The following is a 24,596-nucleotide window of genomic DNA, read 5'->3' as shown; positions in this document are numbered from 1 at the left end:
ACTTTATATTTTTATACAGGTTTCATGTTTTTAAGAAGGATTAAATCTACATGTTTTAAATTTTAAGTGAACTTTATGATTTACTACATGCTAAACATTTTTATTTTAACTCATAAATTCTTACTTGAATGAAAAAAAAAAATTAAACTTACTTTTACGATTTTTTCAATTACGATTAGTTTCTGCGAGAATTTAACTATAGATTATCAGTTTATCGGCTAATAAAAGTTTATCTTTTGGTAGACTTGATCTTGGTTCTTAGTTAAGTTCAAAAACAGGAGTTAAGTTTTGTTTATCCTTCTATCATTAAAAAAAATAGATAAATAAAGCAACTATTGATCACTACCTTATTCAAACAAAACTTAATCGTAGGGAGTTTACAACTTTGACTTTATATTTTTACAGGTTTCACGTTTTTAAAAAAGATTACATCTGTATGTTTTAAATTTTAACTGAACTTGATGATTTACTTTATATTGAACTATTTTTTTAGCTTATTAATTCTTACTTTAATGAAAAAAAGTTACACTGACTTTTACATTTTTTTTCAATTGCGATTAGTCTCTGCGACAATTTAACTATGGATTAGTATTTTAACAGCCTATAAAATTTAATCTTCTGGTAGACTTGATCATAGTTCTTTGTTAACTTCAGAAACACGGGTTAAGTTTTAATATTTATTCTTCCTTTATTGAAAAAAAAAGCAAGTAACGCTCACTAACTTATTAGAACAAAACTTAATCGTATTTTTAACCAGGTTTCATATTTTAAAAACAGAATAAATCTGCACATTTTAAATCACGTTACATTATGATGATTTTACTTAATGAACAACTATTTTTTTAAATCATTAATCCTTACTTGAATGAAAAAAAAAGTTAAACTGACTTGAGTTACGATCAGTCTCTGCGATAATTTAATTATAGATTAACAGTTTGTCAGCTTATAAAAGTTTTTTTCTAGTAGACTTGATCTTGGTTTTTAGTTAACTTCAGAAACAAGAGTCAAGTTTTGTCTATCCTTCTTTCGTAAAAAGCGACTGTTGATTACTACCTTATTTGAACGAAACTTAATCGTAGGGATTTTACAACTTTGAGTTTATAATTTTATACAGGTTTTATGTTTTTAAAAAGGATTAAATCTGCATGTTTTAAATTTGAACTTAATGATTTACTACATGCCGAACTATTTTATTTTAACTTATTAATTCTTACTTGAATGAAAAAAAAACTTACTTTTACGATTTTTTCAATTACGATTAGTCTTTGCGACAATTTAACTATAGATTATCAGTTTATCAGCTCATAAAAGTTTATCTTTTGGTAGAATTGATCTTGGTTCTTAGTTAACTTCAGAAACACAAGTGAAGTTCTTTTTTTATCCTTCTTTCATTAAAAAAAATAAATAAAGCAACTATTGATCACTACCTGATTCAAACGAAACTTAATTGTAGGGAGTTTACAGCTTTGACTTTATATTTTTAACCAGGTTTACGTTTTTAAATAACATTAAATTTGCACATTTTAATTCACATTGCATTTTAAGCTTACTTGATGATTTTATTAAATGTTGCACTATTTTTTAAAAAATTATTAACCCTTACTTCAATGAAAAATAAGTTAAACTGACTTGCCTTCTCTGGGACCATTTAGTTTTACATTAGCAACACTTTTACCTTCTGGCAGGCTTGGTCTTTGTTCTTCTTCTTCTGTAAGTCGATTCAAATTTGGTAGAGATTTGCATAATCTGTCTCTTGAACTTTCGAAGCTTGGATTAGGATTGCAATCTTCAGGAAGTCGGTCTATGACGAACAGAGGCAGAGACGTAGTTGATTTCCTTTCACCATCAATAAATTCCTGTAGAAAAACATTTTGACATAAATAAATGTTTTGACATCTCAGATGGATTTACATATAATAAAGCATCGTTTATATTGTCACTCTTACAGTAAACGTGAGCGCTGTGCTGTAAAAAAACACCAAAGCCTCGAGTGCTTATCATCAAATAAGTGGGTTCGATTGGGTCAGGCGATGGGCCGCTTGGGCTTTGTATGTACTAAACAGGGTTCATACTCAATTCAGATGAAAAAAATTCCATGACTTTTCCAAGACTTTTTCATGATTTCATAAAAAATTTCATGACCTCATCAAATGAAGAGAATGCTACTACTTAATTGTCAAACCTGCCAATTTTTGTAAGTGGGCATTAGCAAAACTATTACATGAATGCCACTACCTCATCAAAGCACTTACTTGACTAAAAAATATCAGTGCACACAGCAGAAACTAATAAACTATAATTTGCCTTTAGCATATAAACTTAAGCTACGTAAAAATATAGTGAATGCAATATACTGATGTTTAAATGCCTAATAATTATTTAATAAATAGGGCAAAATAGTAATGAATGGGACAAAAGTTGAGTTATTAATAATTTTCCGATCGCAAATTTACTTTTAAAAAAATATTGCCATTTGGTGCCAACAGTGCTTCTAATCATCCATGTAACTTGACAGTATTTTTATTCATTGAAGTAAAGTCATGTTAGTCAGTAAATTCATTTTTCTGAACCAGTGATATCACAGCTGGCCACATGGATCAATTTTGCAAGCTGCACGTTGGGCACTACTGTTTGACTATTAGAATTCCCCTATTTGTATGTTCTATCGCCTGACTAAAGTCTTCATTTTCTAAAGCTTTCACAAGTTAAGATAAACTCTGACAATTACAAGTGGTTGAAATCAACTCTGATGCAATTTAATTGCACTTTTTTAGTGGGCGTGGTAAAATCAGGAACATGCTAATCCCACTATTACAGAATATAACATAAAAGAAGTTCTAAAAATAATGGTGAATTCAAAATTAGGGATGTCCCAGCAGTAAAATCACATTACAAAAAAAGGCGGACAAATGTTACAGAAGCGGATGCAATAGGATTCCTAAACTCAGATTTGTTTTCGAGAACGTTCAATTTTTAAGTATTATTAGCTTTTACATGCAATACGGTTAAATCATTCTAAATTTTAATTCTCTACTGTTCTTGACTACTGCCCAAGACATTTTTCCATGACTTTAAATAAATTTCCATGACTTTTAATGAAAATATTATTTTTCCATGATTTTTCCAGGTCTGAAATTTGTTAATTTTTTTCCATGACTTTCCAGGATTTCCATGACCTGTACGAACCCTGACTAAACCATCCTGCATTGCATTCTTTTTTGAATCTATGCGTAAATAACCTATTTATTTTGCTGGGATGAAATCATATTTACACTTTATCGAATGTTCCGTCAGTGACAAAATACAGGTATTTTGATAGCGTGCTCATGAGTTTATAGTTACGATTGATGCTCAAATTAGATAAATTGAACTGATTTTTTCTTACAAATTCAATAAAAAACGAACCAATTTCGGGAACATTCTTTTTGATTTTAAATGTGTTGACATGTGATAGCTCAAAAATAAATCAGTGTCATTATTCTTCGACCGGTTGTCGTTCTTCATTGACTGAATAAAACGTGGACAGCAGCTCCTGTTCAGCAAAATGTCAGGTAAATAACATCATAAAACCGAACGATCACTGCTAAACCTGTTTCGAAATGAAACGCATTAAATTGATCGTACCGTATGATAAGATTTTAGAATTTCTTTTTTACGATCAAACTTTATTTTGAAGCTGGAAAGACTTTAGTTACAGTTTGAAACAGATAGAACGAATCCAGAGGCAACTTTTAAGGATATTATTAGAGCTTAAAAATAGGTCACAGAATATTTTCAGGTTGAAAATAATGATCGTTGATTTTACTTACGAAAACAGGTGGCTTGTAATCGTGGTCAAATATATCTTCTGCGTCAGGATTTTTGAAGTCACTGCATGAATATTTGACCTAGAAATAAAAGGGATTTAGGCGACACTTTTTTTTCAACGTAAAGAAAAAAACTTTTTCTATACAAGGAACCAAGAAACAGTTTTAAAGCAGTTTGTCATAAATAAAACAAATTGTCTGATGACTCTTTTGTTATGGGTCATCCTGCAAAAACTAACTTTTCTGTCACACGTCTTTTACAGGAAAAAGTGTAAGGGTAATTCATCTATCAAATGATTTTTAATGTCATCAAAAATATCTCTATTTAAACCTAACAAAAAGTTTGTAATAATAATTTCTATTTTAACATACACTTTATATCAAAAAAATCCAAAACAGGTGCATGTGTAAAGACACCCAACAAGTCGGTACTTATTAGTTTGTGATTGAGAAAAGCATAATTTAAAAACTCAAGACTTCAAAATTCAAATGAACGCCAGGGGCTGGACGATGGATTTTTAAAAGGTTTTTCAAATGCTGTTTTTTTTAATATTAATTGCTCAAACCTTTTCGCCGCCCAAGAAGGTAAGATTGGAAGTCCTATTCAAAAAAAAAAAGAGACACTGTAGGGGAATGTGGGACAAACTGAAATGGTTAAGATCACTTTTTTTTCAAAATGAACAAATTAGAAATTTGTTTTAAAAACTACTGTACATAAAGAAAGAACACTATATTTTGTAATAAAATTTACAGTAAAACATTATTTTTTATTTTTGACAGCAAACTTGTACCTTCAAAAAAATTTTGAAAAACGAAAATAGAACCGACTTCAAAATTGCTCTAAAAAGTGAAAAATAATTTTATTCTTTAACACCATCGATAATGCTTTTAAACATAATTTTTGAAGTTGGAGCAAAAACAAAACGTAAAATCCAGTGTAACCATGCTTCGTTCATATTTTTTTCAGAAAAGCATCCAAAGTTACGAACGAAACATTTATATCGTTATTCAAATATGCTGTCATCAATGCATAATTTATGTGATTGTGAAGAAACTGGGCCTGGTTAAATTTATAATTATAGTTGAGTTACGGCTGTGAATGATTTTATCTATCGTTTTTGCGCCAACTTCAAAAATTATGTTTAAAAGCATTATCGATGGGGTTTAAAGAATAAAATTATTTTTCACTTTTTAGAGCAATTTTGAAGTCGGTTCTATTTTTTTTTTTTTTTCAAAATTTTTTTATTTCATTCTTTTTAGTGCAAATGTAGGTATTTCAGAAATAGTAAGAAGTTACCATCACAAAACTTTGCCTTATTTTTTTCATAAAAATGCTCCATACTAAAAAAAAAAAAAACTATAAACACGCATTAAACTTTAGGCGACTGGCACTGAAAACTTATCTTTGTTCCTCTCTGGAATTCATGTGTAGTTAATTTAATTATAACCATTTAAGTATTACGTTTTCCCTAACTAGTTTCCATTTCACAGCATACAAGTTGCTTGTTATGCAATCCTGTATTTTCTTACTTATCCCTGATCATCTGTTATTGGCGTAGATGATAACGATAAAAATACTACTGTGTAGTTGAGGCAAACCAAATGGTAGCATTGTGAAGGCTAAGCAGATCCTAGTCACTGCATCACCTCGCTTCCAGATTAGGTTTACCCCATCTATGGAGCAATAGCACTGAAGAAGGGAAGACTTCGATAATTCGCATAGGCTTACTATAAATCAGCAGGGTAACTAAAATAAAATTATTTACGCCAAAATGAGACGACAGCGCCAGATTCCCGATTATCGAAATATCCCCCTGAAGAAACTTGATGCTTGCTTCAGAGAAGCCTTCATTCAAAATTATCACTACACTTATTATTAATGTTACTGTCGTATGGCACCAAACTTTCTCAACAATGGGTTTAAATTTAATCATTTAATAGGGAAACTGCATGAAATTTGTTGTTTTTTGCCCATAACTTTTTTTCTAAAGGACAAATATGGTCAAGCATAGTAATGGGACCTAAGTTGATCCTTCCCCTGTCCATTAAAAAAAGAATCATCAAAATTGGTTCACTAGGTGAGACGCTGTGAGTGGACAAAAAAAAAAACATACGGTATGAACTGATAACCGCCTCCTTTTTGAAGTCGGTTAAAAAGAGGTGGAAATGTTCCCCTTCTTTTCGTTCATGGGGAAATGTGAAAAATTAATAACTTTTTATTTGATCACGAAAGCTATTTTTGATAGAATAAATGAGTAAAAAGAATGAATGAAGAAAGGGGGAAAAAATTAATCTGAATTTTGACATCTTGAATTCAAATTATGCCTTTCGCAATCACGAGTGTGTCTGTATGTAGGCGTGTGTATATGTGTATGTGTAGGCGTGTGTGAGTAGGTGTATGTATGTGTGCATGCGTGTATGTATGAGTGCATGTATGCGTGTGTGTGTGTAGGATATGGACGCAACCAGGAGACGGTTTTCGCAAAAGCAATTTGCGATTGCTCAAAAATGAAAAAATAAATGAATAAATAAATACATAAATAAGGAAATACATGAAAAAAATTAAATGTTTGCATAAAATAGCGGATGAAGAAGAAAATAAGTGAATGAATAAACAAATAAGGGGATTTTTAAATGAAAGAATTTGAATGGAACAATAAATTTTCTAATGTGTAGATGATTTTCAAAAAGATTGAATAAGTAAATGAAACGGACTGTATTTCCCTTTGCCCGATCCACTTTGCCCCGCACCCACTTGCAGGGGTAGAAGTGACAGACTTGTCACATATAGGACATTTTCCGCAAAAAATATAAGTCAAATATAGGACACATATGAATAATTTTGCTATGAAAAAAGAAATAATACATATCATATATTATTTATTTATTCCTATCAATGATTTTGTTTAAAAAAAAAACTCAAATAAAATTATTCCTTACATCTGAAATGACTTTCCTGTAGTTGAAAGAATGATTTTTGAAAAAAAAAAAAAACAGTGTACTTTATAGACGAAATAATTAAACAAAATTTGAAAAAAGAAAATTTTTATTTTTTCTTCCTCACTCATGACCCAAGTACTAATTCCACTGTTCTTTGATTTTATATCTAAACTGAACCCTTTAACACTTGTATTAAGAACAAACAGAGCTTGAGAAGGATCCTCTAGACATTTCTCAGAGTCTTTTTAATGCTTGAATGTTTTAGCATGGTGCCTCAATCGCGAAAATCCACTATTGCTTATGGGCACTGAACAGTTGCAAAAATGGCAAAAAGCGGTAAAATCATCTTTTCCTTTAGTGCACCATGCACCAAAATTTGTAGAATTAATGTCCTCCTGGTTCAACAACAACAAAAAACAGGAATATAGGAAATGTAAGAGATTTTTCAAAAATATAGGACGATTTTGATGCTTTTCTTGAAAATATAGGATATAGGACTACTTCGACACCTGCACTTGACTAATTGTATAAAGCATTTGAAATACAAATAAGCTTAATATTGAGCAAATAAATACTGCACCATATATTAGTGGGTCTCAATTATAATATTTAAAATATCAATAACAATAAGTTTATCATTTAATATAATATTTGCATTCTTATTTCTTTTTTCGTTGCCATTACAAAAAATAAAAACAAAAACGAGTATAATGTGTTGACGATAAATAAAAATACAAAAAAATGGGAACGTTTTCGACGGTACTAAATGGCAAAACAATATATGTAAAACACAGCAGACGATAAATTTACAAAAAGCAGAATTAGATAGTGTTTTTCCCCACACAACACTTGGACTTCACTTACGCTTTGCGAAGATTCGCTGTCATCCGTCAGGTCTGACTTGCTTTCTTTCCAGGGTTCCATTCTTGTTCTTATTCCCGATTCTTCCCTTACTTGTCGTAATATTTCTTCTGACGTGAAAAGGTCGACAGGCTTTCTGTATTTATAATAATCTCTGATGTCTTTATATATCTTTCGGAGTTTTCTGAAGACTTGTGGGCAGCAACAGAGCTGGAAGACAACGGATGAAGGAGTTTTAAATGAAGCTAATTCCTATCTTAATCATTCCAAAGCTAGTTGGCTGATTTTCAAACGCGTTGGCACATTAGGTTCGACACAATTTGAAAAAAATTGTTATAAACATGAAAACGTTCCTAGGAATAACCGAACCATTCTGTAATTTATTTTCAAAAAATAAATAATCTAACAAATCTGGATTAAACTATCTTAAATACTGAGTTTCAAGTCAAAATATAAATATTTATTCATTTGAGATATTTTAAATGTTTTTAAAATGTTTTTCTCATGAGTGTTACTTTGTTTCCTAAATAAAGGGCAAAGCTTACGATACAAACACATTAGATAAAACACTAAATGTTTTTATTGCAATGACCATGAATAGCAAAAAAAAAAAAAATCAGTATTGAAACCAATTTTTAAAAATTCAAGAAAATTTTTATTAATACAAATGTTATATTTTAGCCAAAGTAACTCATGAGAGATGGACTCATTAAATTATTTAGTGTAGAGTTTTGGCAATGAGTCTTTTAAAATATGTAGTTATTTTAAGCCCATATCTTGAGAATTAAGTCTTTCTTAAACAAAGCAAACAAATTTCATCTTTTCGAACATTAGCTTTGTGTAAGTTTTCAGTTCTCTCTTCACTTTTTATTAAATGAGAATTTATATATGCATGAAAAAAATATATCTCTTCGATAAAGGTATGAGTTAAAGGTAATACAATATCCATAACTATGGATTCACTCAATTATTTGGGTCTCTTTTATCATGAACGCTACTCCCTTCTCATGACTGCTACCTGTCAAAAGTAACATAAGTGAGCGCTTACGCAATTGAGATTTATAGAAGAGTTCTTCGCTTGAATAAATTCTAACGGTTTTTTGGAAAATTTAATTAAGTCTCTTGTTTCCTTAACAAAAAATACAGTACTGTCTGATTGTATATTTCTATACTTAAAAGAATATTACAAAATAAATGGTAATCAATATACAACATATAAGGAATAAGTATTTCTATTTTTAAACTTACACATTCTGAGAAGATACAAGTAAGCGTTCTGTAACACGGCTGCTGACAGCGATAAAGAAACATTTTGCATGTAACAAATATTTATATCCCTGGGGAGTTGCATATAAGGACGTAAACTGCGTTGAAATTTTAAACTTTTGGATGAGCAGTTCGGTAAAATCTATTGGAGGCTGTGTCTAGCCAGGGGCGTGCACAAGGGGGAAGAAGGGGCACCCGTTGGCCCGGACCCAAGCCTGAAGGGGGCCCAATATTTTCAAAACTAGGGGTGAAATCAGGTGCTTGCATGGAAATTTTGGGGCTCATCACAAACGACTTTTCCGGGCCCCCTCCATATTATTTACCCCTATATTTCACAACTAGTTTTAAAAACATTGGGCCCCCTCTAGACTAGGGCCATGAAGTGTCTCTTCTCCCCCTCCCTCCCGTAGATGAAATATAGGGGTAAACAATACGGAGGGGGGCCCGGAAAAGTCACTTGTGAAGGGCCCCAAAATTTCCGTGCACACCCACTATGTGTAGCTAACAAATTACACTTCCTTTTTCACTGCACAAGAAGTAAAAACGCTGCTTGAAAACGCACAAAAAAAAATTTAGGAAATTTGAATTTTCTACTCAGGAATTTCTGTCAGCAGCTAACTGAAGCGATAGAAGCGGCTTCTTAATCCACGATCATGAAAAAACGCATTGTATGCAATGCATCGGATGTAAAACGATGCCTCACTACATGCTTTTGCAATGCCAAAAAAATAAGTTTATCCACATGAAAATGAACGGATGAAGGCAGGATATCACACTGTCAATCGTATTGAAAATCACCCTGTCAATAGATTGAAATTTGTCTTAATTTGACTCTTCCAGAACCCGACGTATCCCAATCGTTGCAGTATTAGTTGACACTCCAAATGTCATTCGCTTAAATCTACTTCAAGCGAGTGTAGCTCTAAGGCTCGTTACAAATCAAGTAAAAAAAGGAGAATAGTGATGTATTCAAAAAAGTTTGGAGCTTAAAGCTTTGATTCTCGCACAATATTTTCCCTTAGAAGGTTTTGATCGTTGACCATACTAACCTCAGATAGCTTTGGGCACTTTTTCTTTGTTTCTGCTGTTTTATTGGGAATTCTTCGGAAGATTTTTTTAAACGCTGCTTTGATTCTTTTCGGGCAGTCTTCCTAAAAATAAAAAATAAATAAATACATAAAAAACTGCAAGACTTAGTCATTAAGGAGATCAGTTTATCAACTTTTAGGAAGACAATGGGGCTGTTTCCGAAATTGTAAAAGTGTTTTTTTTTTCTGAAAGAGCATGCTTAAAAACATAGGACTTAACCATTTTTTTAAATTATTTGACATGGCTTAATATTTTTAATAATTTGAAACTGTGCAATTTCATTTTTCAACGCTTCTGCATATGACATCACATGTGATGAAATGCCATTCACTGATGCCATCAGCGCAGAGTGCAATATTTAATTTGCTTCTTTACTCACATGTACTAGCAACGATATAGTTGGTAGCGAGCCTAGAGCGCAATATTTAATTCGCCTCTCAATTATCATAACCTGGAAACGCGGTAGACAGCAAGCCTAAAACTTTAGTACACTTAACTTAAATACATTTATTTAAAATCTTTGAAGTATTTTTTAATGCTGTTAAGAGTGAAGAAATGCTATTAAAGTTCAAATTCAGTTTTTATGTCCATTGGCTTTGGCGAAGAACAAATAAAAAAGAAGTTTAAATTGTGAAAGTATTTAAATTAATTATTTTTTTAAAACTTCTTCGAAAATTTGAAAAACCCAAAAGTGAGCTAAATAATGGGTTTTTTTAAATGGGTTTTTTCAAAAAAACCCATTAGGTCCAACCCAATTGGGTCCAATCCGGCCAACCCTGGATAGCAGTGATGAGTGTCCGTTCACGTGACTCAGATGTGCTAATGACCGGGGGGTATATTTAAACTGCTCGCGGCTTAAGTTCTTTCACATTGATCATCTCTCGTTGTTGTAGGCGGTCGCTCGATCGGTATTCCAACTTGCTTGTTCGTGCCGCTCGCCCTTTATTGGAAATGATGAGCTGGAGTTAGCTTATTTCCCAATGGGTTTACTTCATCCAAGTTTTTAGTCAATAGTCATGCAGTTTGCATTGCAGTATTAGTTATCTCATGCAAAAGTAGCATGTGGAGAGATTATGTTCTTAGAATTTATTTTCATCATTTACAGCGTGTTTTAACTATTTACATTATTGTTTAAATAAACTTCATGAAAGTTAAAAATAGTTTGTTAGTCTTATTTCAGAACTCACTCTGCTAGTATCAAAGGAAAACATTGGGGAGATATTATTAGATTAGAAATTCTCCCCAACAATATTTCCTTACTAATGATGAAGCTGAAAGTTTTGATCCCCGTCTTGATCTCTGTGACACGTTTAGCGCCCAGTCCGTTCGGTTGATTCTCATGAAGTTTGGGAGAAAAATTGTTTTAGAATAGGAGCGTGTACCTAGAAGCGTTTTTTTTAAAGTTAAATTTTATTCTTTTTCTGCTTCAGTTTTAAGCTCATTTCTCACAAAAATTTATGGGGAGAAATATTTCAATCAAATTTTTGTGTTTTAGATCATTTGAAAGCTTGGAATTTTCTGCATAAGATGAAGAATGTTCCAAGTTTCTACGAACATTAGGATAATTACACGAATCGTTTATGTTTTAGATCATTTGAAAGCTTGGAATTTTCTGCATGAGATGAAGAATGTTCAAAGTTTCTACGAATATTAGGAGAATTATACGAATCTCTTAAAGAAAACCAAAGTTCTAAACAATTACCTTAAAAATAGTTAACAGAATATTTTCAGGTTGTAAATAATGATTGTTCATTTTACTTACGAAATCAAGTGGTTCGTAATGGTCTGAAAATCCTTCTAAGTCTAAATCTTTTAAAAAACTGCAGGAATATTTGACCTAGAAATAAAAGAGAATTAGGTGACACTTTTTTTTTCAACGTAAAGAAAAAAGCTTTTTCTAGACAAGGAACCAAAAATTAGTTTTAAAGCAGTTTGTCATAAATAAAACAAATTGTCTGATGACTCTTTCGTTATGGGTCATTCTCCAAAAACTTAACTTTTCTGTCACACGTCTTTTATAGTAAAACGTTTAAGGAACTATCAATGATTTTTAATGTCATCAAAAATATCTCGATTTAAACCTGTCAAAAAGTTAGTAATAATAATTTCTATTTTAATATACACTTTATAACAAAAAAATCGAAAACAGGTGCATGTGTAGAAATAAAGAAACCCAACGAGTCGGTACCTATTAGATTACCTTACCTTAACGACGCCAAATGATTTTAAATAATTAAGCTTGAGAATAAAATTAAAAAATTCAAGATAAACGGAGTTTTTGTCCTCGAATCGGGAAATAACTTTTGTAGTTTGTTGTGGTTGCGTTTTTAACTTCCTGTGATTGCTCATTACTTTTTTTTTTCTTCTGTTTTAAATATTTTTAAAAACATACATATTTTTGTGATACAATTTTTTTTTTTTTTTTTTGAAAATGATTTAAACTGAAATATTTTATCTGTTAAAAAACAGTCGTCTGATTTTTTTTATTGGAAAATTTAGTAAATTATTGCAACCTTCTTTCTATAGAGGTTAATTTTTGAAAAAAAAAGCATCATTTTGCGTCTTAAGCAAGGAAGAAAAGCCTCCCTCCTACTTTAAAATGTTTTCAAAGCTTCTGCTAATTTCTGTTCGGCCAAAGAATTTCGTAATTTTTTCTTTTGTCTTATATGCTTTTAATGAATGATAAATAAACTGTAACTAAAATGGAAAGTTCTTTAACTGTTACGATATTGATTTATTACTACTAATTATGATTTAAAATCATACCATTTTCTTTTAGATGATAAAGGCATTTTTAGTTTAAGAAATTTTTGCTTTTTCCTTCATGAAATTCGCTTTTCCATTTATTCTTACAGCAGGAGCAGATCCTTGCGGGTGGAGCTAGTATGTACCGCAGGGTCAGCACCAAGCTGCTACAAACGAAAACAGTACAAACATGAATAGGGGGAAGGTACTGTCTAACCACGGATTGTATGGAAAGGCAAACATGCGGAAATGGAAGCATCTATTAGTTTTCAGAGATGTCACAGATTTTGCAGATGTATGTTAGCCTCCAAATTAAGCAGAGTCTCATTCAAATGAGAGGAACATGCACATCAATTTTTTATTTTCCCCCTCATTCAGATGGAGTCGCCTTGACTGGATGTTTGCCAATTCCATACAATCTGTGGTCAAACAGTAGCCTGTTCATAGGACCCTCCCTCATGCTAAGCAGAAAGAGACTTCTGGCGCAATTGTCTGATTTCGCATTACTTTACCAGGGTTCGTACTCAATTTGAGAAATAAAATGAAGGAGTTTTGGAGGATTAAAATGAGATTTTGAAGGAGTACTAATGGAGTGTCATTAAATGTCACACTTTTTTTCAATATATTTGACCATTGCACCCTTTATTACAAAGTGTCACACTTCACCCCAAACTCCTCCTCTTGTCATGTCATATTTTTTACAAACATACTGTTACAATAACTGTGTGATGTCACTTTTTGTCACCCTCTCTCTTCCCCTTGTCACAATTTTATGAGCCCGTCTCCTCCTCAAAGCATGACATCACTTGGGGATGACCCTTTTTACAATATCATAACTGCAATTAACTAAACAACTTTTTTTTTTAACGCAATCACTTAATATAATACATCTACTTATGTATTTTTAAATATTTAAATAATAACTAGACAACCTGACTTTTGCTGCTGAGAGTGTGGTGGAGCAAAAAACAATAATCATAAAACTTGAAAAAACAGCCAAGCACCATTTAAGCATGTTTTACTTCACTTATGAAATGTCTTAGTCATTTAATAAAATTTTCATCTTCAACTTTTATGAATTAACTATTATCAATTTGTAAATCGAAAAAAATAAATGCACGAAATTACTACATTAACATCGCCTTTGTGACAAAGTTAGTTGTCAATCGAAGTGTTTTAAGTTTCCGTTATAGAGGAAGATTATGTAGTCTTGAACTAAAAAAGAAGGAGTTTTGAAGGAGTTAAAACTAAAATGAAAGAGTTTGAAGGGCCCTTCAAAAAAATTTCACAAATGAAGGAATATTGGAGGAGTTTTGAAGGAGCATACGAACCCTGTTTACGTACTTTAGTGGCTTTACTTACTTTACTTGGCCTTATTTTGTACTAGCAACACCCGCAGGCTCTGCTAGTACAGATCATTTGGTTAAGATGTATATTTACAGTTGACGTCTCTTATGTTTTTGAACAATTTATTTTTCAAGATCTTTGGAAAAACAATTTGGAAAAACAACAGCCAGTTAAATACCCGCTATCAGGACAAGAACTATATTTGTTTGATAAAAATGTGAAAGAAAGTGGCGCTTTTTTTTTTTTTTTTTTTTTTGGCTTCAGGTTTTTCAAAGTGTCTTTAACTGTTCTTCAAATGCTCATGCATTTAAGACGTATATTTCCGGCCCATTACTTCTGTGATTTTGTCACCAATGTAAGTTTAAATTTTCCCTTCATCTGGCCAAAAGTAGTGTGACTTAAACTTAAAAAAGCGCTTGCTTTGCTCATTGAGTTAAAATTCAATTAGGGTAATTAATTTATGAATAAATGTAAAATAATTACATTCAAGTAATAATGAATCAAAAACCAAACCGTAAACTGTATAAATCCTAAATGAGAGAACATATAAACATTGCTTCCTGAAAATGATCTTTTAATGTGAAAAGAAATGTTAAAATTTTAACTCAGAATAAGTAGTAATAAAACAATATTGTAACAATGGAAGATATTTCCAATTTTAGTAAAAATTGAATAAGCATTTAGTAAAAGTATGAAAGTAAGAGAAAAGAAAAAAAAATGTCTATTGAAGAAACTAGCAGAAGACTTGGAAATATTTTAAAACATCAAGGGCGCACATATAGGGGGACAAAAGGGGGCTCGCCCCCCCCCCCCCCTTAGAAATGTGAACTTCCTTGCTTTTAGTACTTTTCTTTGCAAAAATGTAAAAACATTTCGTCCCCAGCAATTAATGAAAAAGTTATTAAAAAAGTCAAATTTTAAGGACTCAATCTGTCCCCAAATCTGTTTCCATGAGGAAAATATCCTGCTAAATCATGATTAAAATATCTAAGCCCCCCCCCCCCCCCATACAATTTTGCATATGGGCGCCCATGAAGAAGACGGGTTGTTATGCTATTTGAAGTTTCAATTATTTTGCTTGGGCAACCCTATACTATTGGTTTTGTAATATTTTCACTTACATTTTTTAAATATAACTCAAGTGGAAACTCGATGGGGGTAAATTACTTAGTTTTCGACACCGTCTAGCCCCCGAGAATCCTAATTAGGGACCGAAAAAAAGCAACCTTTACTTTAGCGTTTTATTTGCTGCTTTTACTCTTCATTTATGCCAGCAATTTCCGGAAACTCGACGAGAGATGAACCATCTCCCTCATTGAAAACCTTTTATCCCCCGATAACCCTGCTTAGGGACCCGAAAAAGGTAGGCAACCTCTCTTAAAAGTTTTACTTCCACCTTTCACTCTTCATTTATGATAACAATTTTTGGAAACACGATGAGGGTTTAATTACTCATTTTTAGGCACCTTTAATCCCCTGGCAACTCTGATTAGTTCGCGTGAAAGAGGCAGAAATTCTCACTTTTGCGTTTTATTTACAACTTTTACTCTTCATCGATGGCAACAAATTTTGGAAACTCGATGAGGGCAGGTCAAGCTCAGTGGGATCTTAGCCTGGTAATTTTTATCAATCCGAGTTTGATCTCGCCTCCGGTACTTTTCCGCTGAAAGGTTTGACGACTCGCTCACTTTCTGCCTCGGAGACAAAAAAACAACTGGCAATATCTACAAGAAATATCAATCCTGGAGTTTAACTCTTGTTGAATGTCACCAACTAAAATAGTTTCTGTTTGCAATAGTGATAAATAAATTAAAATTGCCAAAATGAAAACCTTTAACAGAAAAGCACTACGTCCCAAAGAGGGTGCATTCCACAGGCTGAGAATTGCTGTTCTAGAATCCGTGAAATTTTCCCCACTCAGGAAAGTTTTCCTATTGTCACTTGCAATCACTGTTTTACTTACCTTTTGTTGATTGTTCCATTCCTTGCTGACTGCAGGAAGATTTCTGTCCATCGTATAACGCAAGAGGGCCATTTCAAGCGATGGGTGGGACATCACAACTTGAACCGGAGTTCTTTGCATCCACGCAAGATCAGACATCTAAAATGCAACAAATACATTTTAAAGATACCATTTCAGGGGAATGCCTCATCTTAACTTTCTAATGCACTCATCATACACTACGTATAGCTAGATACATATATAGAAAATGTGAGCCAAGCTCCCAAGGAAGAGCATCCCCCCCCCCCACCCAAGAACAATTCGATTTCATTTTATTGTTAGATTAAAATGGCAGTACTGCATTGCAAAATATGTATTGTATATACTGTGCAAATGAATTCCAACGGACGACATTGATCGGTTGCCATATGATGCAGCGATTACGCTTTTGAGGAAAGGTAGTTCTAATTTACAAGTAAAATATATTTCAATGTCATGGAGTTTAAATTCTTAAATATTTGAGTTTATGTGAGTTTTCTGAAAGATATTTTCTGTCTCCTTAGCTGTGTCGACTTTAATTCAGTTTGACAGATTAATAATTTTACCTCTTGCGAATTGTGACCAAATGCATGCTCCCAAGATGGACACCTTCTTGTGTTCCAAATTTTTAATTATTTCCCGACCTTCATATAGGCCACATGCATTTTCAGTTTCTTGAAGGTCGCTCGTTTCCTTCTGGGTTAATGTTTGTTTTTTGAGTGTATTTCCACTTCTGAACACAGTTCAGTTTGCACAACCTAACCGCCCCTAATGATTCTGATTTTTAGGTGAAAACTTAAGTCCAACGAAACTATAGAGTTGAATTTTATTTTGCTGTCTGTAATTGGCTTTGGAGTACCAAACTCAAAGGTCTATTGGCTGGATCGGTGAAGTAATAAGCAGGAATTTTGACGGCACAAACGTCGGACATGTTATGATTAATAATCGGCACAGTCTGTTTCGGAACTTTCGAATCTTCGGTCATTCCGAATGCGCGTTGCGTTATTAAAAGTTCAGTACCGGGTCACCATTGTTGTGGTCTGCGTGTGTGCAGAGACTTGATTAAATATCACCTATTATAAAAATAAACTTTACTATTTCAACAACAATACAGCGAAAACAAGCCATTTCGTGGCACTCGTCCCAGTCGGAACCGTAAACACAACAACATTGCATTCGCCGGGAAGAAGTAGTAGTTGTTTTCCTCTGCTCTCGCAGCGCGATTACATGAAGGAGTGCAGATATTCTGGAGAGAGTGGGATGCATCACCACACCGTGTTTGACGACGCATTGTTTACGTACTTTTCTTGGCGAAGAAAGAAAAATAGCGTTCACGTTTCTACCGTGACGGCTCCTGTTTTTCTGCTGATTTTACATTTTAATGGATCTTTCAATGTTTTTAATCTTCTCGATTTATTTGGCGCAAGTAACTTAAGGATTTAATAGAACTTTTGATCAAGGAATTTTTATCAAACTTTTGCCTTATTTCACGAATGTTTTTTTTTTTTTAATTTTTTCGGATAATTAAAGTTTTTAAAGTAAATATTTAATTATTTGGCACACTGTTTTTCATTCTATTAGATATTTTAGTCTTGCTTAATGTTATGCTTTGTTTAAAAAAGCTAAGTTCGGCAAATCACTGTACTGTATTGCCAAAAAAATTACTTCTAATTAACGTTGACGGCGGCATTGAAAAAAAATTACGTTCGGAGTAAAAATGTGCCAAATAAGTACCAACAACGGAGAAGTACCGCCAATAAAATTCTTCGCCCTTTTCGCCGCTTTTGAAATTTGTTCATCGGCGATTACCTTGTTGCATTTGGCGACAATTAAGATTATGACTTTTAGATCTTTCTTATGACAAAAGGAAGGTTTGTAGGCGTCCTGCAAATATTTCCTCGAAATCATTTCTAATTATATTTTGCATTGCAGCTCCATTAAAATGTTAATCGAAGATTGAAAAAACGTAAGCTACTAATCAAACGAAGTCAAGCGTTCAGAAACTTTCAGTAATGGTTTGATAGCATTTCATTGTCGCCACTCGACAGCACGTAATAAGTTCAAATTCTGGGATAACCTTCTTTAGCGATAATTACCCGATTCGAAAGGGTTCCCTGGTATGCAGTCGAAACTGACATCCAGACGACCCTAACCTTTATAGAACAGCTTAGTGGGCATCGCTTAGTTACGGTAATCGCCTAACCCTAACTAATTCGAAATGTATGAAGTACCACATTACTTATTGCTCTGGCACCGAAAAAAATTTCAAATAACATTATTTTTCCGTGAGAGATCAGTCTCTTGGCAGGTTTCCCCCCCCCCCCCCATGTTGTGCGATTTTAATTTATCTATTGCTATTGCAAACTAAGAACTACACAGTTGACGGCAGTTAACAACTTCAATTTCCAATTTAGAGATCTTTGATTCAAAAAGATATCTAAATTTTCTTACGAGTATGTGTCATTGCAGCATTTTGATGAACTTTTAAATTTAACTTTTGAACAGTAATAATTAAACATAGCTAACATAGAAAGTAAGCAAGTCGCCAAGTCAAATGACGTCTCTATCATGGAAAAGTAACAAAAATTTAAAAACCATTAAAAGGTTCAATAATACACAACAAATCAAGACATTAAACATCCCAATTCTTTAAGTCAATTTCATAAACTGAAATATTTCTCACAGTTATGTCACGGGCAAAACATGAATGCGAATCTTTAAATCGATTAGGAAATGAAGCAAAGGCTTGATATTACGAAAATAATGCAATTTATGGTAAAATATTTTCAAACCGAGAAATTCTAATGTAGGTAAAATGTACTAAAAAACAATATATTGACTTACTTTACGTAAATATTCTTCTCCAAATTTCTTAAGATGCACGAGCGATCTTCCAACGCGACCTATAACTTATTCGCAACTCCAACGAACTATAGGGGGCACTGAAGTCACTGTCTAATGGCGGAATTGAAAACTACAACAAACGCACATGGTAACGAAGAAAATGCTAAAAGTGTTGTGATTTTTGTTCGTACGTATGATTTTTTCGCTTTATTCTTTTTAAATTAATTTTCAAAGTCTTGTGGATATTCTGGCCCACGTAGAAAGAAATGAGAATTCAAGAAGCATTACTAAACGTCAAAGATTCATGCAAACTACGTAGTTCGTAGTTCTAAGCAGCTATTTCCACGATGTTGAATTCGATATTTATCAATTCTTGATAAAACTAAATAATAATTGTAGCCTGACAAGAACAACAACTAATGCTAGAAAATTCAATGTGACATTACAAATTGTTATCGAAAGAAGATGATACTTTTTTGCCTTGCTTGGCTAGCGCTTATTTTTTTTTCCATTTGTAGTTGAGTTACTTCTCTCGAATTCCCGAATCGGTTCATTTAAAAATTTTCTGTTTCGATTTTTCTAATTTCTGAGTTACGATTTAATTGTGTCATGTTATGCAAATCATCAACAAAATTCTCACGGATATATGGTGGTAGTTTTCTTTTCAGTTGATTGACCATTATTTCCTTTCACTTATCGAATTCTGTAATCTTACTACCATTTTATTAAATTCATGATAAAAATTAAAAATGGTTTAACTAAAAACGCGAAATCTCGCCAAGGCTACTTTGCTCGCACAATACTAAAAATTAATAACCCTAAACAAATTTGGCGAAACCTTTCAGCTGAGAATAAAAGGAATAAAGTAAATTCTTTCTCGGTTATTCATTTTGTTCCACGATAATATATTCAAGAAAATATTTTGCATACTGTCCATTCCAACTAAATGCTGCTGTAAAATATGGTAAGTTTAATTAATTTAAGATTAAAAAAACCCCCATATTCTTACAAATTCATACAAAACAATAAAAAATTTTACCTGGTATAACGTTATCCAATTTTGTTAATCCAGAGTTTTCTTGTTTACGCTTCCACCATTTAATACTTTTTTGAAAGAAATAAGGAAAACTAACATTATTTTGAGAAGCTCGAGAATACTACTAAGGGACGAATTAATTTCTGTTGTTGAAGGCGTTCTTAGACATGTTGAATGCGTTACTCAGAACAAACTGACCGCGTTTACGTCAACAGACACACGTGATGCGCAACGTGGCAATGTTTTAGGTGCAGACGCAGTTTTATAAATCACCGCAAGGTAGCGTATTCGAGCGCTGGAGTTCCGAATTTTATCGGCTTCAGAATGAAAATGTTCGATTTCATTCTTTCTGTGGACAAGTTATGTATAAGGCTTAACTCGATCATCGTTTCGTCTCAATGGCAGATAAGAAAAGTCGATCCAGTTCAGCCTTGGGTGTGTCGTTGATGCAACAATGAAATAACATCTGTTGCGCTACAATTTTTCTTTTCGTATTTGGTTATTATACGTAAAACCTAAATCTTTGAAAAACAGTGTTTTTTCTTTTTTTTCTTTTTTTTTGCATTCAAACTAAAGCTATGCTCGATTGTAAAAGGATGAAAACAAAACGTAAAGCAAAACTTCGTACACACATCATCGTATGCATACACACAATTATACAGTACAAAAGTACACATAGCTATAAATATTGTTGTTCTTGCGCTGATGGATGGGTCACAGTTAAGTAATTCGATTTAAAAAAAAAAAAACCTTCAACTGAGATGAATTTAAAACGGACACGACATTGCTCTTAACCAGGTTACCAACTCTGTTATCAAACTCGCCTTTTTTTTTTTAACCTAAATTCATAAAAACGTGACCCGCAAAACAAACAGCTTTCACGGAATTTGTTGGGATATTAATTCGGTACTAATTTTCTCTTAATATGATACATCGCACACATAATACAACACTGCCATATCTGCAAAAAACTACTTTTCGAGAAAAATCAATTTGAATGTAATGCGCCTTAGCTTAAATTCCTTCTAGTATCAGACTGACACTTCCCAAAAATAAGATTGGAATTTTTTTTTTTCGTTTTTGGTTGTCTTGCATTTTAATAAAACTAATAAACATGCACAAGGACATGACCTGTTTTAATTGAAAATTTTTAGGGCTAGCCCATGCAACGCCAGGCAGAAATTTTCAGGGGCTGATATTTCTGCCTTCATAATTCTGAGCAAAAATTTAACTCAAAATACTTCTATTTAGGCGTAAGTATGGAACATGTGACAAGTAATATAAGGTGACATATAATGGCGGGCGACGTTTAGTGCTGGAATATCCTTGTAACGCTATCTGTTTGCAAAGTTTAGGCCGTCCCTCTATTTTTGCTGCCTCGGCAAGGCTCAAAAACATCAGTGCCCTTTTATGGTGTTTAAAACTTTGGCACCAATTGAAAAAATTGCCAAGAGTCTCAGTTATCGAAATCTTTTTTAAAATCATTATTGGGAAACAATTCTTGGCGTGTTTTTTAACATCTTAGTGTCACAGTCATTCCAAAAGTCCCATAAAATTGTTTTTAAAAAATCCTCTAAATAAATAAAATTGGCAATCAAAAAATCATTGGGGTAATTATTATAACACGAGAACATTGACGTGTTTAACAATTTTTTTTTTTTTGAGCAATCACGGTTGCTTATTGCTTTCATTTCACCGTCCTTGATGTTGTGGTCTTTTTTTCAGGTTGGACCAGGGACACCAGCACCACCGCCCACCGGCCTCTGCAGGCGCGCCTCCGAGCACTGCCTCCAGAAATCCGTTTTTCCTGGTCGATGGCGTCCATGTCCTACACACACGCGTGCTCATATACACACACACACACACGCCTACGTGCATGCACACAGGTCTACGCACACACACAAACCTACACATGCACGCAAGCGCGCCTACACATACACACATGCCTGCATACACACACACACACAACTATACACACGTAACCGCCCAGGAGGAGGGGTAGGCTTGGGGGCACAGGAGCTGTTTCTTGAAACAATAGTCCCCAATGAATAGGGCCCTGTCGCAACTCGTAATTGCGAAAAACGTAATTTGAATTCAAAATTTCAAAATTCAAGTTAATTTTTTTTGTCCTCAACCTAACTTAATGAAAAATAAAGGATGGTAATTGGTAAACTTATCGATAACTTGTTTTGTTCTACATTTTGATAATTTCTCGAACAGTTCCATTGAAACTGGAAACTTACCACGAAGTAAATGAAAAAGGGGTGTTAGGTTTAGTTAATACCTCATTTAAAATGTTAAATAAAAAAAAAAAAAAAACTTTAAGCTCCGTTAATCGTTGCCAATTTCGCTATGTTTTTGTCAACCAACCCAACCGTGCTAATTTTGCTTGTTTTGGAAAAGTTTCTATTTCATTTTTAGTTGCAAAATATACGATTTGCCATTAACAAATTTAAATTTATTTAGTATACATATAAACCCATAGAGGTAGAAAGAATTTAAACCTATCTTGGTTGCATTTTTCGTGGGGAGAGGTAATTGAGCGGTCAAACAGAGTTAAGCTCTCTTAAGCCCCTCTGAGCGATTCTCATCTTTTTCAAATGAAAGGCACTAAATGCCTGCAAGTTGGGAACGGTTTAGAAAAGAAAACTCTCGGACTGATAAAACGCAGAAAAATTGACGGCCGGATTAAGGGTTACTGCCGTGCAAGAAATGCCAGCACTAAAACAGAAATTATTTTTCTGCAGACTTGCCACTGTAGGAAAAGGTACTTCGCTTTGCAAAAAGTTGATTTTGTCTCTTATTCTACGATATTCGTAGCGTCAATGTGGGAATACATTTTTTTTTTTAAAATTGCAGATCCGACAGCTCAGTCAGAACTTGCATAGGTTCGAGAGAATTCAGAATGCGACGAACTCAAGCCATGCGCCATTCAGGTCCACTTTGAACCTTGTTTATTGAATTCTTGATTTTTTCCAGCATGTGTGACATTAAAAGAAATTGCAGAACCCCCCCCCCCCCCTGCTGCATTGGCAAGAACATTAACTAGCTATTTTGATGCCTCTCTCTGTATCTCTCTTTTATTTGCATACGATAACCTTTTCTTGCCTTATTGACTTATTTTTCACAAAGACAACCTTATTTATGTTTTTTTTTTTTTTTAAACTGAAGTCCATAGCGATTGAAAAAGCTGATTTTTATGCTACTCAGTATTGACTTTACATGCACACATTTTATATATTTGATTATATGTGTCATTTTACCATTTAGAGCACCTAAGGAGTGGAGGGTGACGAAAGTTATAAAGAAACCTTATCATTGCTTATTTCTCTTGAATTTCAAATCGTTAAAACCAAATGGTCACACTTACGGTGGCCCCTATAGCCTTCAACTTTTGCACAAAATTCATTTGCTCCGATGGTTTTTTTTAAATTTTGAATTTGTTAAGCTAAAATTTCACGTTCACGTAAACTACCTACTCATCAAAAACAACCCTGTTGTAAAAATTTCCCCGCCAAGAAAACCTTTAACTTTTCCGAACAAAAAAGAAAACCTGCATCCTAAACCCAAAAACCCTCTGCCATAAAAAGTTATGATATCTAGTTTGCCCGCCAAGTATCTGCCAAACTATCATCCTCCCTCTTCTCCTTTTTCATCACAGCTACTTCCATTAGAACCTCCTCCCACCTTCAACTAATCAGAAATAGTAGTAGTCAAATGATGACTTTCAGATCAAATGTGGTGTTTTGAAACTATAGGTTCAAGTTGGGGAGCATTCCATCCAGACCCAAGAGGTTGCTCAAACCGCTGGATCGTTGTCCCGAGGGACATCACCTTATCTCAGAAAGAAAATAATCTTTCACTGAGATAAAGTCCTACTTTTATAATTTTATTTTTCAAAGTTGATAACAGTGTTACACAAAACAGTATTACAGTAACCCCCTGATTATCCATAATTTATTAGCGAGTTAATCATAAATCAGAAACATGTATTTTCTCTATGAAAAACTAATATCAAAAATTTTTTTTTGTCTAAAATTTAAATTTAAAGTCGTTTGATTTTTGGTTTAAATATTTATAGATTTTTTGTGCTATTTCACATACTTACATTTATTCTTTATTGATGTTAAGTTCTCTTGTACGAAACTACAAGCATTTTTACTGTATTGTATGTATTTTTAATTTTGAAGAAAGTTTTGTGTATCAATACAGTCTCGTTTTCGAGAAAAATCAATTTTACCTTATTTGACGCCGCACATTTAAACCTTTTTGTGGTTTATCCACAATTTTTATTATGTGTGACATTTGTGTCATCCAATACCGCGGATAATCAAGAGTTTACTGAATTATATATTCATAACTTTTTTTTTTTGCTGATCAAAGATCAGTTTTTATATTTTAGTGTATAAAGTTTATATCAATAATACATAAATAGTCTTACTATTATACAGCATATATATTTTTTTGCTGATCAAAGATCAGTTTTTTATATTTTAGTGTATAAAGTTTATATCATTAATACATAAATAGTCTTACTATATTATACAACATATATAACTTTTTTTTTTTTTTGCTGATCAAAGAACAGTTTTTATATTTTGATGTACAAAGTTCATATCAATGATACATAATTAGCCTTATTATTATACAACATTTTTTTTTTTTTTTTTGCTGATCAAAG

This window comes from Uloborus diversus, unplaced genomic scaffold (assembly GCF_026930045.1).
Source record: "Uloborus diversus isolate 005 unplaced genomic scaffold, Udiv.v.3.1 scaffold_13, whole genome shotgun sequence".
NCBI classification, from domain to species: Eukaryota; Metazoa; Arthropoda; class Arachnida; order Araneae; family Uloboridae; genus Uloborus; species Uloborus diversus.
The sequence above is the reverse complement of the archived record's forward strand: the minus strand, read 5'-3'. Positions refer to the sequence as shown.